This window comes from Gekko japonicus, unplaced genomic scaffold, assembly GCF_001447785.1.
Source record: "Gekko japonicus isolate JY-2015 unplaced genomic scaffold, Gekko_japonicus_V1.1 scaffold152, whole genome shotgun sequence".
In the NCBI taxonomy this organism is placed as follows: domain Eukaryota; kingdom Metazoa; phylum Chordata; class Lepidosauria; order Squamata; family Gekkonidae; genus Gekko; species Gekko japonicus.
In genome coordinates this window covers 110,812-126,087 of record NW_015168050.1, presented here as the reverse complement: position 1 = coordinate 126,087, position 15,276 = coordinate 110,812, and the positions used below count along the sequence as shown (strand labels likewise).

The 15,276-nt window shown below is 44.9% G+C and overlaps 1 protein-coding gene across 1 annotated transcript in view; it reads right to left on the bottom strand.

Moving 5' to 3' along the window:
* Positions 1-15,170, bottom strand: part of SOCS4 (suppressor of cytokine signaling 4) — a 24,083-nt gene extending 8,913 nt beyond the window's left edge. Inside the window, exon 1 of the mRNA XM_015414337.1 lies at positions 13,952-15,170. The gene's annotated coding sequence lies outside the window, so the exon portion shown is untranslated. The remainder of the gene's footprint in view (positions 1-13,951) is intronic.
* Positions 15,171-15,276: the final 106 nt, after the last annotated feature.

Below are 15,276 nucleotides of genomic sequence, written 5' to 3'. Positions count from 1 at the left end.
AAATGCCTGAGAGTCTTTTGGAGCTACAAATGGTGTCACAGAACACTTACTGCCATTTCTTTCCCACATTTTAAAACGAAACAAATAAAAATCGAAAGACTCCTCGGAACACTTCTGACCTTTTCTTACTTCCACAGCCTCAAGAGTCCCTCCCCACCCCCAGGTGAAATCCTCTTAACGCACCAGCACATTCTCCCTATTGCCAATTTCAAATCCTGGCTCTGATCAGAGAATCTGTTAAGGTCCCAAAGACACAGGTCTTGCTCGGGGGTTCTTGCTCTCTGTAGACTGGGCAGTAAGTGGCCGTATCATTTCTTTCTGGTAGTGGGAAGTGCCATCGCGGCTGACTCATGGCGACCCCATAGGGTTTTCAAGGCAAGAGACGAACAGAGGAGAACATAAGAAGAGCCCTGCTGGGTCAGACCAGGGGTCCATCTAGTTCAGCATCCTGTCTCACAACGGTGGCCAACAAGTTCTTCTAGAGGGCCAACAACAGGGCAGAGAGGCCGAGGCCTTCATAAGGATATCAGAAGAGCCCTGCTGGGTCAGACCAGGGGTCCATCTAGTTCAGCATCCTGTCTCACAACGGTGGCCAACAAGTTCTTCTAGAGGGCCAACAACAGGGCAGAGAGGCCGAGGCCTTCATAAGGATATCAGAAGAGCCCTGCTGGGTCAGACCAGGGGTCCATCTAGTTCAGCATCCTGTCTCACAACGGTGGCCAACAAGTTCTTCTAGAGGGCCAACAACAGGGCAGAGAGGCCGAGGCCTTCATAAGGATATCAGAAGAGCCCTGCTGGGTCAGACCAGGGGTCCATCTAGTTCAGCATCCTGTCTCACAACGGTGGCCAACAAGTTCTTCTAGAGGGCCAACAACAGGGCACAGAGGCTGAGGCCTTCATCAGAACATCAGAAGAGCCCTGCCGGATCAGACCAGCAGTCCATCAAGTCCAACATCCACAGTGGCCAACCAGTTCCTCTGGAGGTTCAACAACAGGGCAGAGAGGCCAAGGCCTTCATTAGAACATCAGAAGAGCCCTGCTGGATCAGACCAGTGGTCCATCGAGTACAGAATCCTGACTCACACAATGGCCAACCAGTTCCTCTGGAGGTCAAACAAGAGGGCACAGAGACTGTGTCCTCCTGATGTTGCCTCCTGGCACTGAGATTCAGAGGTTGACTGCCTTTGAACAGGGAGGTTTTCTTTAGTCACTAAGGATAGCAGCCACTGATAGAGTTATCTTCCATGTATCTATCTAATCCCCTTTTAAAATCGTCTATGCCTGTGGCCATCACTACATCCTCTGGCAGCAAATCCCACATTTTAATCACTTGCTGTGCAAAGATATATTCCCTTTTGTCCATTCCGAATCTACTGACCACTGGCTTGCCATTGCCTGCCTCTGCGTAGCAACCCTGGACTTCCTTGGTGGTTTCCCATCTAAGTACTAACCAGGGCCGACCCTGCTAGAGTTTGGGGGTAATTGGTGTTCTGATTCCAGACTACAAATTATGTAAATAGATAAATAAAATAACCTACTTCGCTTAAAAAGAACTTCTTCCACTATCGTTTGAAACAAACTGCCTCCTCCCAGAAACACCTTTCTCTCTTCAATTGAGAGCCAGTGTGGTGTAGTGCTTAAGAGCTGCAGACTCTAATCTGGAGAGCCGGGTTTGAATCCCCACTCCTCCACATGAAGCCTGCTGGGTGACCTTGGGCCAGTTACCCTTCTTTTCTAACTCTCTCACCCCACCTATCTCACAAGGTGCCTGTTGTGGGGAGAGGAAGGGCAGGCGATTGTAAAGCGCTTTGAGACTCCTTAAGGTCGAGAAAAGCGGGGTATAAAAACCAACGCTGCTTCTTTAATTAAAAAAGAAAACCTCCTTAAATTTGTGTACTACTTGTGTACTACTACCACCTAGTGAATTTCGGTTGGTCCCATTAAACGTATTATTTTTCTGACCGTGCACTAGAAGAGATTTTGTTTTGCTTCTCCTTGGAACAAATGCTATATATTCATGCCAGCAAGGCACTCAAGAGCAAAAAAACCCATAAGTGATCAAAAGTAGGTCAAGAAACATCATACGCTTAAAGATTCATGTTATCCTTGTTCAATATTAGCTCGTTTAAGCATGATGTTCAGAGATGCTGTACTGTACTGACACTTTCAGGTCACTTTTAAGATGGGAATTAATTAAAAATACATAAGTCACAGACTGGGAATCTCTTCACACTGTTGTCACGGGCTTATCAAAAATGGAGTGGGGGGGGGGGGCGGAACCTCCCCAAAGGCGCATGAAGGATCTAGGGCTTCACATACTGAAGAGGATTATATAAAAACCAGTTCCTTTACTAACGGCAATTTTAAAAGACCATGACGGATGGAAATGCTTTTTTTATCTCCCGCAGAGGGGAAAAGGGAATTAAAAAGAAATTAAGCCTCTCCCCAAGATTTAACACATCCTTGGTGGAGGCCACGGTTCGCTTTACACAACCGTGACTCGCAGAACTGACAACTTACTGGTTGCAGAGAATTCTGTTTAGAAGATTCAGCTGGTAAAGTACTGTTTTTATGGTGTGTTAAATATCTGAACCCTTGATCCATTTTTAAACAAATATTTTCTACTATTTACTATTTCGATATCTCTGCACTGCCTTTAAGGTAAGACTTACTGCAAGGTAGATTACAAAAGAGAAAAGAAAACCTATTAGCAGCCCAAAGCAGGGGTCCCACCGCTTTTGATCCAGTAGCTACTTTGGGTATCCGACACAGGGTAGTGCGCGCTCACCTACAAAATGTTTGTCACAGAGGGCGGAGCCAGGCATTTAAAGTTAAGAACATAAGAGAAGCCAATGTTGGATCAGGCCAATGGCTCATCCAGTCCAACACTCTGTGTCACACAGTGGCCAGAAATACCAGGTGCCATCAGGAGGTCCACCAGTGGGGCCAGGACATTAGAAGCCCTCCCACTGTTGACCCCCCCAAGCACCAAGAAGACAGAGCATCACTTGCCCCAGAGCCCCTATCTATACCTTGTGGCTAATAGCCACTGATGGACCTCTGCTCCATATACTTATCTAATTCCCTCTTGAAGCCGTCCATGCTTGTAGCCGCCACCACCTCCTGTGGCAGTGAATTCCATGTGTTAATCACTCTTTGGGTGAAGAAGTACTTCCTTTTATCCGTTCCAACCCGACCGCTCAGCAATTTCATTGAGTGCCCACGAGTTCTTTTATTGTGAGAAAGGGAGGAAAGTACTTCTTTCTTGATCTGCTCTATCCCATGTCAAATCTTGTAAACCTCAATCATGTCACCCCTCAGTTGTCGTTTCTCCAAGCGAAAGAGCCCCAAGCGTTTTAACCTTTCTTCATAGGGAAAGTGTTCCAACCCTTTGATCATTCTAGTTGCCCTTCTATGCATTTTTTCCAATGCTATAATATCCTTTCTGAGGTGTATTGTGTGTTATGTATTGTACTGTAGCTCTTCAGGCATTTTAGGCAGGAGGTCTGTTTAGCGGGATGCTTTTAAAAATGAACAGGTTGCTTAAAAATATTTTCTTGCATACATGTAAACATACATAGTGAGCTAGCTAAGAAATACTCCCTTGACCTGGATGGCCCAGGCTAGCCTGATCTCGTCAGATATCGGAAGCTAAGCAGGGTCGGCCCTGGTTAGTACTTGGATGGGAGACCACTAGGAACTTCCAGGGTCACTCTGCTGAGGCAGGCAATGACAAACCACCTCTGAATGTCTCTTTGCCTTGAAAACCCTCCAGGGTCTCCATGAGTCAGCTATGACTTGATGGCACGTTCTGCCACCAAGAAACAGTCACCTGGAAGATCTCCAATGGCCAATTAGAAGCTCTGCTGGACCTGCCAACAGCTTTTCTGGCACCTGTCAAGGGTTTATGGCAGGGGTGTCTAACATAAGGCCTGGGGGCCGGAAGCGGCCCGTCCAGGACTCTCACGTGGCCCACGAGCAGCTAGTGCAAGGGAGGGAACGGGAGACTGCTTGGGGGCCAGTGGGTGGAGCCACTCCGAATGTGGCTTCAGCATGGCGGAACAACCTCGTCTGCAGCAGTCAAGCAGCATCGGGACGTCTGCTCAGGGCTGCACTGCTGGACCTCCGGTCCGCCCACGTGGGTTTTCCTTTGCGCCCTCCTCCCAGCCCATGGGGCCTTGCAACGAGGAGGATACACCAACTTGGAGCTTACCAGCCGCTGTCCTTTATACAGTTTATATCTCTGGTAGTTGGCATTACATTTTCTGGCACACATGACCTGGCCTGACAAAGTGACATAACAAATGAGTTTGACACCTCTGGTTTCTGGGAAGTGGGCGGAGGTCAGGTGGGGCTTTTGATCGCCTACTGGAGATTTGTTTGGCTGTGCAGATTTTTTTTTACATGTTGCTTTGGCCGCAGCTGCCACCGCAGCACAAGGATCTGCACAGTGTTCCTGAAATTAAGCTGTCGCCATCCTTTTTTCGCTGGTCCCGCCTCCTGCGGCAGCCATTTTATGGCAGCCGTTTTGCTGTGGCTACCGCGGCGTGTCAGAATTCCAAATGTGCCCACGGGATCTAAAAGGTTGGGGACCCCTGAATTTATTTTTTTTTAAAGATGATGTAAAAAAATAAAAAAAATAAAATAAAACCAGAAACGATTCATTTTAATTGTCTTTTAAAAGACAACAGGGATGGTATTAGCCAAGCTTCACTGGGAAGGCTACAATGGAAAAGGCTGGGCTTCTCGCATGGATCACAAGAGATGCTGGAACTCTGGAACTCAAGAGATGCTGGAACTCTGGAACTCAAGAGATGCTGGAACTTGGCAGTCCAGGACTTTAGCGGTCAAAATCTGACTTCAGTCTGGAAGCCAGCTGGCAGGTAGCACAGTTTCGAGTGAAATGAGTGTGTCATATGAGCAAAACAGAGCAGATCGCTTCATTCTGTGCCAGCATTCATTGTAGGGTGCCCCATACTAGAACTCAAGGGCATTCAATGAAGCTGATGGGCTGAAATACAACTTTACAGAGAGTGATTAAAATGTGGAATAAGAACATAAGAACATAAGAGATGCCAATGTTGGATCAGGCCAAAGGCCCATCCAGTCCAACAGGCTAATAGCCACTGATGGACCTTGTCGCCATATGCTTATCTAATTCCCTTTTGAAGCCGTCCATGCTTGTAGCCGCCACCACTTCCTGTGGCAGTGAATTCCAAGTGTTAATCATGGAGTGCCCACGAGTTCTTGTATTGTGAGAAAGGGAGAAAAGTAACCCTTTCTCTACCTGCTCTTTCCCATGCATAATCTTATAAACCTCAATCATGTCACCCCTCAGTCGTCGTTTCTCCAAGCTAAAGAGCCCTAAGCGCCTTAACCTTTCCTCATAGGGAAAGTGTTCCAACCCTTTTATCATTCGAGTTGCCCTTTTCTGCACTTTTTCCAAAGCTATAATATCCTTTTTAAGGTGTGGTGACCAGAATTGCACACAGTATTCCAGATGAGGTCGCACCATTGATTTATATAGGGGCATTATGATATTGGCTGATTTGTTTACAATACCCTTCCTAATAATAATTCGCTGCCAGAGGATGTTGTGATGGCCACAGGAATAAGACAGCTTTAAAAGGGGATTGGAGAGATTCATGGAGGATAAGTCTACCAATGGCTACTAGCCATGGTGGCTGTGGGGAGCCTCCATATTCAGAGGCAGTCAACCTCGGATTCCCAGAGCCAGGAGGCAACATCAGGGGAAATCCTTGGCCTCTGTGCCCTGTTGCTGGCCTTCCAGAGGAACTGGCTCCACTGTGTAAGACAGGATGCTGGATTAGATGGATCACTGGTCTGATTCAGATGTTCTTCTGAAGGCCACGGCCTCTATGGTCAGTTGTTGGCTGTCCAGAGGAACTGGTTGGCCACTATGTAAGACAGAACACTGGACTAGATGGACTATCGGTTTGATTCAGCAGGGCTCCTCTGATGTTCTTATGTTCAAGGGTGTCAAACATACAGCCCGTGGGCTGGAACGGGATTCTGTCTAGGGCTCTTATCCGGCCCGTGAGCAACTGGTCATTACTTTACTGGCAGCTGACAGAGGCTGTGCATTAAGTCCCTGTATCCTGTCCCAGTGCTAATGTGTAATGGGCGGTGGAAGTGGGAGGGTGGGCATCAGGGAGCTACTTCAAGGAAATACTGTAAGAGTGTTAATGTTTTAAGCATGTTTGCCTTCCAGGTAAAAAATAATATCATTAATTGGGTTTGCCAGTGTCCTTTTTTAAATTTTATATTTCCGGTACCTGGCATTACATTTTATGGCACACATGGCCCGGCCCGACAAAGTGACGTATATGTCAGATCTGGCCCTCGTAACAAATGAGGTCGACATCCCTGAGTGTAGGAAGTCAAGCTTAACTGTTACTAAAAACACCCAGGATGGTTGCCAAAGCCTCCCTCCTGCAGGAAGGCTGAATGAATGGAATCTGCTCTTGGTCAGTACTGCCAACAGGACTTCTGACAATATGCCCAGATCCAGAAGCAAAACATGGCTTTGAACTTAGATCATCAGTTAATGGAACACTTAATTAAGCATCGCTTTGAAATGACCTGTTCGGTCTGATTCCCGCAGGAAGTCTAAAAGATGTAATGACCGACCGTAGGGTCTCCCCCCAAGTGGCGTCTGAGCGTACCATGGTGCCTGTCAGAACTTCCCTTGGTGCCCACCAGGCTGTTCAGAAAACGGGAAGAGCCACTGTAAGGCAGGACTTATTAAGGCAGCATTCAGCTGCCTCGGGAGGTGGTGAGCTCCCCCTCACTGGCAGTCGTTACAGAGAGAGTGACTGAAATGTGGAATTTGCTGCCAAATTAGAGATGTGAAGGCCCGGAAAAAAACTGGAAAAATTCGGAAAAAACCCATTTTCCCCCCTTTTTTTCCTGAAGCCTTTACCCCCCCCGAAAAATTGGAAAAATTGAAAAAAGAAAAGAAAAGAAAAAAAATTGATTATGGAACGTTTTATTTTAACATGATGAATAAAATATTTTAAGACAAGGTGTTCAAATATTTTCCAAAGTGGTTAAGATGCTGAACTGCAGGCTGTGGAAGGTCAGTAGTTCAGCAGTTCAAGACCCGAGTGTGCCGCAAGACGGAGTGAGCTCCCGTCTCTAGTTCCAGCTCCTGCCAACCTGGCAGTTCGAAAGCAAGAAATTGCAAGTAGATAAATAGGTACCACTTCGGTGGGAAGGGAACAGCGTTCCATGCGCCTTGGTGTTTAGTCATGCCGGCCACATGACCACGGAAACGTCTTCGGACAGCGCTGGCTCTTCGGCTTTGAAACGGAGATGAGCACCACAACCCTAGAGTCTGATTTGACTGGCTTTCGAGCAAGGGAACCTTTACCTTTACTTTTTATCAGATTGATCTAATTTCTGTGCACTGACAAGCAAGTCCTAGGTTACAAACTGAACTGTCCAATGCAAGAACAAGATGCATTTCTTCCTTTAGGAGGTGCTATTGTCACGAGAAAAGAAAAAGGTTTCAGTTTTGTTTTTGCATGTGGGCGGGTATTCTGTTTGTAATAACTGTTTGGACACACAAAAAAAAGTTGGTATTGGCTCTTTTTTTTAAATTACCCCAAAAATTCCTTTTTTTTTCCGGGGGGGGGGGGGAACTGGAAAAAAAAAACGGGTTTTTTTCCGAGCTTCAAAATTTCTGGAAATTTTACATCTCTACACCAAATTAAGGGCAGGAAGGTCCCAGCTGGATCTTAGGGAAAACTTTTTGACAGTCAGAGTTGTGCCACAGTGGCATCAGCTGCCTGGGGAGCTGGTGAGTCCCCCCCCCCACTGGCCATCTTCAAGCATCAGCTGGACAAACCCTTTTCAGGGATGCTCTAGGGCTAATCCTGCACTAAACAGGAGGTTGGACTCGATGGCCTATATGGCCCCTTCCAACTCTGTGCTTCTATGATTTTATTGTCTGCCCTCTTTCAAACAAAAGGGTAAGCCCCCTGGTCTTTTCTTGGTCAATGTGTGGTTCCACCTACAGGTTTTCCTTTTTCCCAGGAAGAGGGAGGTATTCCATTTGGCTTTGCCTCCTGTGTCGGCCATTTTGAGACTGGCTCCACCTCCAGTGCCAGGCATTTTTGCGGTGGCACTCACCAGCCTGGCGAAATTCTAATAGCACCCACAGGACCGAAAAGGTTGGGGATTCCTGATCCACCATGTCAAATACCACTGAGGTCCAGACATCTCCAAAATGGGATTCATACCACTACTCAGTGATAGCCAAAAGTGTATTTAATAAACACCCAGTTTCCCACTGAAAACCTCTGGGTAAGGGGGACCATGAATGAAAATTAATTTCAAAACATCTTATGCTTCAAGGTTGTTGAATGAATAGGTGTTACTTCACTCTGAAAAGTCTGGACCCTGAAGAAGTGGCATAGGAATATACTAACTAAGGAAATAAACTCCCCTTTTTGCAGATTTTTGGAGAAATTTAAGGAACCAAATTCTTTCCCAAATTTAAATCTCACATTTTAACTCCGAACCCCCCCCCCCGGTAAATAGGAAATACCTTGTCTATTTTTTAGAGCTCAGAGATGACAAAAAACACTAGTGCTTTCCGACTGTTTGAAAGATCTTCACCAAAAGTGTCCGTTGTTTCTTCTCCTAGCAACCTTTTCCTTTTTTATTAAGCCAACACTGGAGATAAAAGAATTAGGTTCTTGGTCCTTCTCTCATTTAATTAATCCATTCTCATGATTATAGTCACCACCATAATATTGCTACAGCATGGTGGCACCCAGTCTCTCTGCCCCATTTCCCCGAGGGCGTATAATACTGATTTCTCAGACATTCTCACTTCCTTTTCAATCAGCAGAGGAAGGGGCTATGTATGCAAAGTATGGTCTAACACGCCCCATTTTGAGAGCTACTGAGGGGAAATAATAAATTAAAATAAACACACACACAAGTCCACGGTACAGAGTATGAAAGTATAAGACACCTAATAAACATGATTGCCAATATTATCTTAGCAACTTAAAGCAAGCCCATTTATGTTTTAAAGAACACAGCTGGAAGACAAGATAATTCCCGGTCATGTTTGGTTTAGAGGAACACGCACATAAATTGGATTCATGCCAGCCCTACAGGCTTGCTTAATACTATGCCTTAGTCTGTTTGTCTCCTCTTGTGTCTGTGTGTGTGTTTATGCCAGCTTTCATTTTTATCTGCACACATGCAAACACACGTAGCCTTCTGTCCACTAATGCCAACCATCCAGATAGGAAAATGAAAGGCAGCATGGATATTAAGTATATTTTTACCCAGAGGGAAATGTTAATGGAGAGAGCGGTTTGGTAAGTTAGTTGCATGAATCAGCGACGTGAGCTTTATTTTCGGAGAAATGGAGCAGATGTGGCACAGGCAGAGAGAGAGCCTGAGCGGAAAAGGATACTCGGCGCTTCATGTACCACTTACACATTAGCAACAGCCAAGTAAAGCCCAAGGCATTTTAAAAGCATTTTGCATTTGACAACCCCCCCCTCCAAAACACTTAAAACCATGCAGCCAGCTTCCACGCACTGACAATAAAACGCAGGGTTCCTTTTGAGCCCTATAATTCTGCCACAAGTCATCGGCAGCACGAAAGCCTCTCTGGAGGAGTCTGATGGCACAGTCATCCAATTGTTGCTTAACACGGGATGGTCTCTTCCGCTTCCTACACCTTTAATAAATGTCACCGAGCTCTCCTCTTAGGGAGTGTGCACAACATCGGTCCCTTTCATTGCACTGAAAAATTACTGACTCTGTACTTTCTCCTAACCCTGACCTGGATAGCCCAGGCTAGCCTGATCTCATCAGATCTCAGAAGCTAGGCAAGGTCAGCCCTGGTTGGTACTCGGATGGGAGACCCCCAAGAAGTCCAGGGTTGCTGCGTAGAGACAGGCAATGGCAAACTGAGAGCCAGTTTGGTGTAGTGGTTAAGTGTGCGGACTCTAATCTGCGAGAACCAGGTTTGATTCCCCACTCCTTCACTTGCAGCTGCTGGATGACCTTGGGCAAACCATAGTTCTGTCAGAGCTGTTCTTGAAAGAGCAATTCTCTCTGAGCTCGCTCAGCCCCACCAACCTCACAGGAAGAGGAAGGAGACTGTTTTGCTCTCTTGTACTGTACAGTCCTTTACAATTGGAGGATTCTCCATTAACCTACATAGAGGTACCCTTGAAAGCCTTTTTTAATTTTATTTTTTATAAAGTGCTTCTATCTTTTTAGCAGGTGCACAGATATTATATAGTCTTTAAATTGCTTGCATTAAGTGATTTTGAACTTATATAAATTGTTATTTACCTGATTGGCACACTCAACACCCTAATCAATTTATATATCACCAATTAAATCCTTGAATACTAATTCATAGTGCACATTTCTGCTTTTAAAAAAGTTAATAAATAAATAAATAACTTATTGATTTTCTAGTTCATAAAAAAAAGGACAGTTCTGGAAAGAGCTCTCTCAGCCCCGCCTACCTCACAGGGTGTCTGTTGTGGAGAGGGGAAGGGAAAGGAGTTTGTAAGCCGCTCTGAGACTCCGAGTGAAGGGCGGGTTATAAATCCAATCTCCGCTTCTTCAAACCACCTCTGAATGTCTCTTGCCTTGAAAACCCTACAGGGTCACCATAAGTTGGCTGCCAACTTTCCAACCTTCATTCTCCCTTCTATGGGGAAGACAGAGGATATGGACTCACTTATTTTACATCGGGCTGATGATCCTTCATCGCACCAAACCCTGAAAGAGCGGAAGATCGGTGAAAACTGAAATCCATACTCTGGCCTGTGTAAAATATCTGGGGCCACAACTTAGTAAAAGAGCCTCTGCTTGGCATGCAGAAGTTCCCAAGTTCAATCCCTGTCATCTTCAGTTAAAAAGAACCAGGAAGTAGCTGATGTGAAAGACCTCTGCCTGAGACCCTGGAGAGCCAATGCCTGAGTAGACAATACTGAAACTGATGGACCAAGGGTCTGATTCAGTAGAAGGCAGTTTCATGTGTTTCACCTGAACTTAAAGTTTAAGGCAGAGTTGTCGAACTCATTTGTTATGAGTTATGACATAAATGAGACCTTGTTGGACCGGGCCATGTGTGTCATAAAATATAATGCTAGGTAGTGGAGATATAAACTTTATAAAGGACACAAACACAAAGATTTTTTTAACTTAGAATAAAAACATGCTTAAAACATTAGCTCTGTAAGCTGCAAAGCTACTTTTGATTTATTGACATTCACCACAGAAATCTCATGCTCAGAGTTCTGAGTCTAGGACCCAGGTTAGAACATGAAATGGCTGAGTGATTGAGAGAGTCTGACGAAGCAAGCTATGATGCAGCAGCAGAACTGGAAGCAGGAGATGGTCAGTTCCACTACAGGCCTGATCCAGCCCCTGGGCTGCATGTTTGACACCCCTGGTTTAAGGGGTTCTTCTGGGCTAAAATGTATGATAGCGAGACACTATGGAATATTTCATAATCCAGTTTCCTGAAGGGAGAACCCATACTCAGCCTCACAAAGACCAAAGCAGTTACCAGAAGATTACCTGTCACAAACCTTCCCCTCTACAAAGAACCTTATGAAAATTCTATTAATGGTACTGTGCATATAATAAATTAAATAATTGAGAAAACTGGCTGCAAGTTTCATTTTTTTAAAAAAAATATTATTATTTTTTAATTAGCCTTGGTAGTAGAAAGAGTAATATAAAATTCTTCTCTGTCAAGCTATTTTGTATCTTTCTGCCAAAGTTCCCAGCCCTTATAAGAACAGTATAAAAGATACTTTTACATTTTATATTTTGAAACAAACTCAAATGAAAACCCTATTCACAATTCGGTAAAGAACTGTGTGCAGCTAGATAATCTCTTGCACAGGGAATTTACACAAGAGGAGCGAACAAGTAACCGGCAAGCAACTGCCCACCCTTGGAATGTATAGTGGCCTTCGGTTATTGCAGACTATGTAAATACAGTCCAGCAAAATCCAGGAGCTACCATAAAGGAACTTGTCAGATTTCAGAAGCTAAGCAGGATTGGCTGTGGTCAGTATTTGGTTGGGAGAACTCCAAGGAATACCAGAGTCGTTAGGCGGAGACAGGCAATGGGAAACGACCTCCGAACGTTTCTTGCCTTGAAAAGCCCACGGGGTTGACATAAATCAGTTGTGACTTGACGGCACTTTCCACCACTACAATAAAAGAGCCTTACGGACCATTTACAGAACACATTTGTTGGGGGTTATTCACGTTGTACGAACGGTTCAAATGCAACAAACTGAGTTCTAAGGAATGATCAAACAGCAGTTCATCAAATCCAAGTCATGACATTTGCAAGCGTATCCACCTATGGAAACCAATGAAGGCAAAACCTCAATGGGGCCCTGGTGGTGGAGAATCACATAATGCACCTGTGTTCTGTCACTATTATTTCTGCCAAAAGACTTATCAGCCTCTGTCCTATGGAAATGGCTGCGTCTAACACATAGGTATATTTAAAAAATGAAGTATAAGAACTAAGAAAAGCTGGTGCATTCCTAGAAACAAGAATAACTTGGGTTTATTTTTTTAAAAAGGGTATGCTGGTGTATCCTGAAACATAACACCATAGTAAAAAAAAAAAGAGGGGGGGGGAATCCAGGAAAGTCAACATGAGACCTGACATATTTTCTTGTGTACTATAAACACCTCCAACAGGTCATCTGGAGTTATTTTATGTTTTCATAGGCCTCCTCAATAGCAACAAAAACAGGATTGAAACTGGGCAGGACAAAAAAGAAAAAACCCAAAGTTCTCCAAAATTAGTTTTCTTGATGGACATATATTTCAAGACCGGTGCTTAAATCAATGGCATCTGGAATAATTTTAAACACCCACTATTCTGGCAAAATAGGCTCACGTTTTTATCTGTACATATCTTTTAAGACATGAGACACAGGGAGCCGTTCTAAGACCCCTGCCACACACGCTAAGTAATCCACTTTCAATCCACTTTCAGTGCACTTTCAAAGTGGATTTTGCCAGTTCACACAGTAAAACTCCACTTTGAAAGTGCACTGAAAGTGGATTGAAAGTGGATTACTTAGCGTGTGTGGCAGCAGCCTAAGTAAGTCTACTCAGAAGTACGTCTCATGTTATTCAGTGGGGCTTTCTCCCAGGAAAGTGCCCTTTGGATTGCAGCTATTAAAAGTATAATTATAAGAATCAGTTAGATTTGCTGGTAGCGCCTTAAAACCAACAAGAGTTTCAAGGTATACACTTTCTACAGTCAAAGCTCTCTTCATCAGAGTAGAATGAGCGCTCGAAGCAGGCCACATTGGGAAAGCTTGTTTGGATGTGAAAGGAATCGCGTTTAAAATTTTCAAAAGTCAAAGTGCACCTAAAGGTGGGATTTTTCTGTTGAACACAAGACATTTATGTTCTTAGCAAAGCAGCCTGTAGTTCTTAGCAAAGCAGCCCTCCTAAACACATCAGATCAACAGTTGTGCATTTTAAATAGATGCTGTCCAGCAAACCCTGACCCCACAACACAGTCAAGGATCTCAAATATTTAATTGGCCCCAGAATCCACACACTTTATAATCAACCTGCAGAACTTCTCAGGGGAGCAAGAGCGTCCTAAGTGAACCTAGAGCGCCAGTCCCAACGTTCAAGAAACAGATTCAACCAAAAACTTTTCCCTTCAGCTATTTTCTTTAAAAAAGGCTTACATGACTTTGAAGTTTAACTGACAGCAAAGCAAGATGCTTCCCCCACGACCCAAATGCAATGGAACAAAAGCAACCTCGTGTCCCCAGCTCCATTTGCTCTGACCCCCAACTTTTAAGAAATCTGCCCCCCAAACAATGTTACAGCTGAATTCCTTTTCATAGTTAAAAAAGGGCAAAAGGCAAAGGTGAATGCTTACCTGCTGCTCACCAGAAGAGACATTTTGAGGGCATCCTCCCCAAAAAGGGTACCCAAAAGAGGTGTCATCCCATGGAGCAGCTGGAGCAGTACGTTCCCCATCAGACACAAAGGCAGACTGGATGTAGCGCACAGCTGGAGGAGGAAGGAGACGGACAGCAGTGGGCTGGGTTGAGGAAGTAAGAGGTTGGTGGGGGGGAGAAGGGGAAGTGGAGGAAGGAAGATGTCATAGTAGGGGAGGAGGAGAATTTTTAACAAGGGGGAGGGAGTTAAGACCCAATAAAGGGAAGAGAAGGAGCTGGTGGAGAACCTTTATTTAAAAGGGGGAATTAAAGGGGGGGTGAACTATAAGGAGGGAGAAGGAGAAAGAAAATAGGAAAAGAAGGATTTGTCTGAGTCAGAGAGCAGAGTGGGGAGAGGATTTGAAGAGAGGGAGGCTAAGCCGGCTGGCTTGGAAGGAAGCCCCATTGCAAGGCGTGCAATTTTACTTCTCTGACTAAACAGGATTAGGATCCAGCTGCAAGAAACGATGGGAGGGGGTGGGGAGAGAGAGAAAATGAGTGGGATGGGCAAGAAAGGGGGGGTATGAAAGTGTTGTGCGGCTGTCAGAATTAAGGGATCAGGGGATGGGATAGGGTGCAATTCAATGGGATTGGGATGGAGATCAGAGAATTATGCAAGGAAAGTATGAATAGGAAATGCAATAGGATGGGGGGGGGAGAATACTCAATTGTGCCAGGAAATTCTGAATAGGAGATGCAACAGGATGAGATGGGGGAGACAGAACAGAAAATTGTGCCAGGAAATTCTGAATAGGAGATGCAACGGGATGGGGGAGACAGAACAGAAAACTGGAAAGAAATTCTGAATGGGAGACGCAATGCATTGATGGGGGGGGGACAGCAAATTGTGCAAGGAAATCCTGAATATGAGATGCGGTGCAATGGTAAAGAGGGGGAAAGAGAACGAAGAATAGTGCCAGGAAATCCTGAATTGGAGATGCAAGGGGATGGGGGAGAGAACAGAAAACTGCAAAGAAACCCTGAATGGGAGATGCAATGCAATGGGTAAAGTGGGGGAATGAGAACAGAGACTAGTGCAAGGAAATTCTGAATAGGAGATGCAATGTAATGATGGGGGAGGGGAGAACAGAAAACTGATCAAGGAAATTCTGAATAGGAGATGCAACGATGGGGGGGGGGGGGGAACAAAAAATTGATAAAGGAAATTCTGAATAGGAGATGCAACGATGGGGGGGGGAGGGGAGAACAGAAAATTGATCAAGGAAATCCTGAATAGGAGATGCAATGCAATGCAATGCAATGA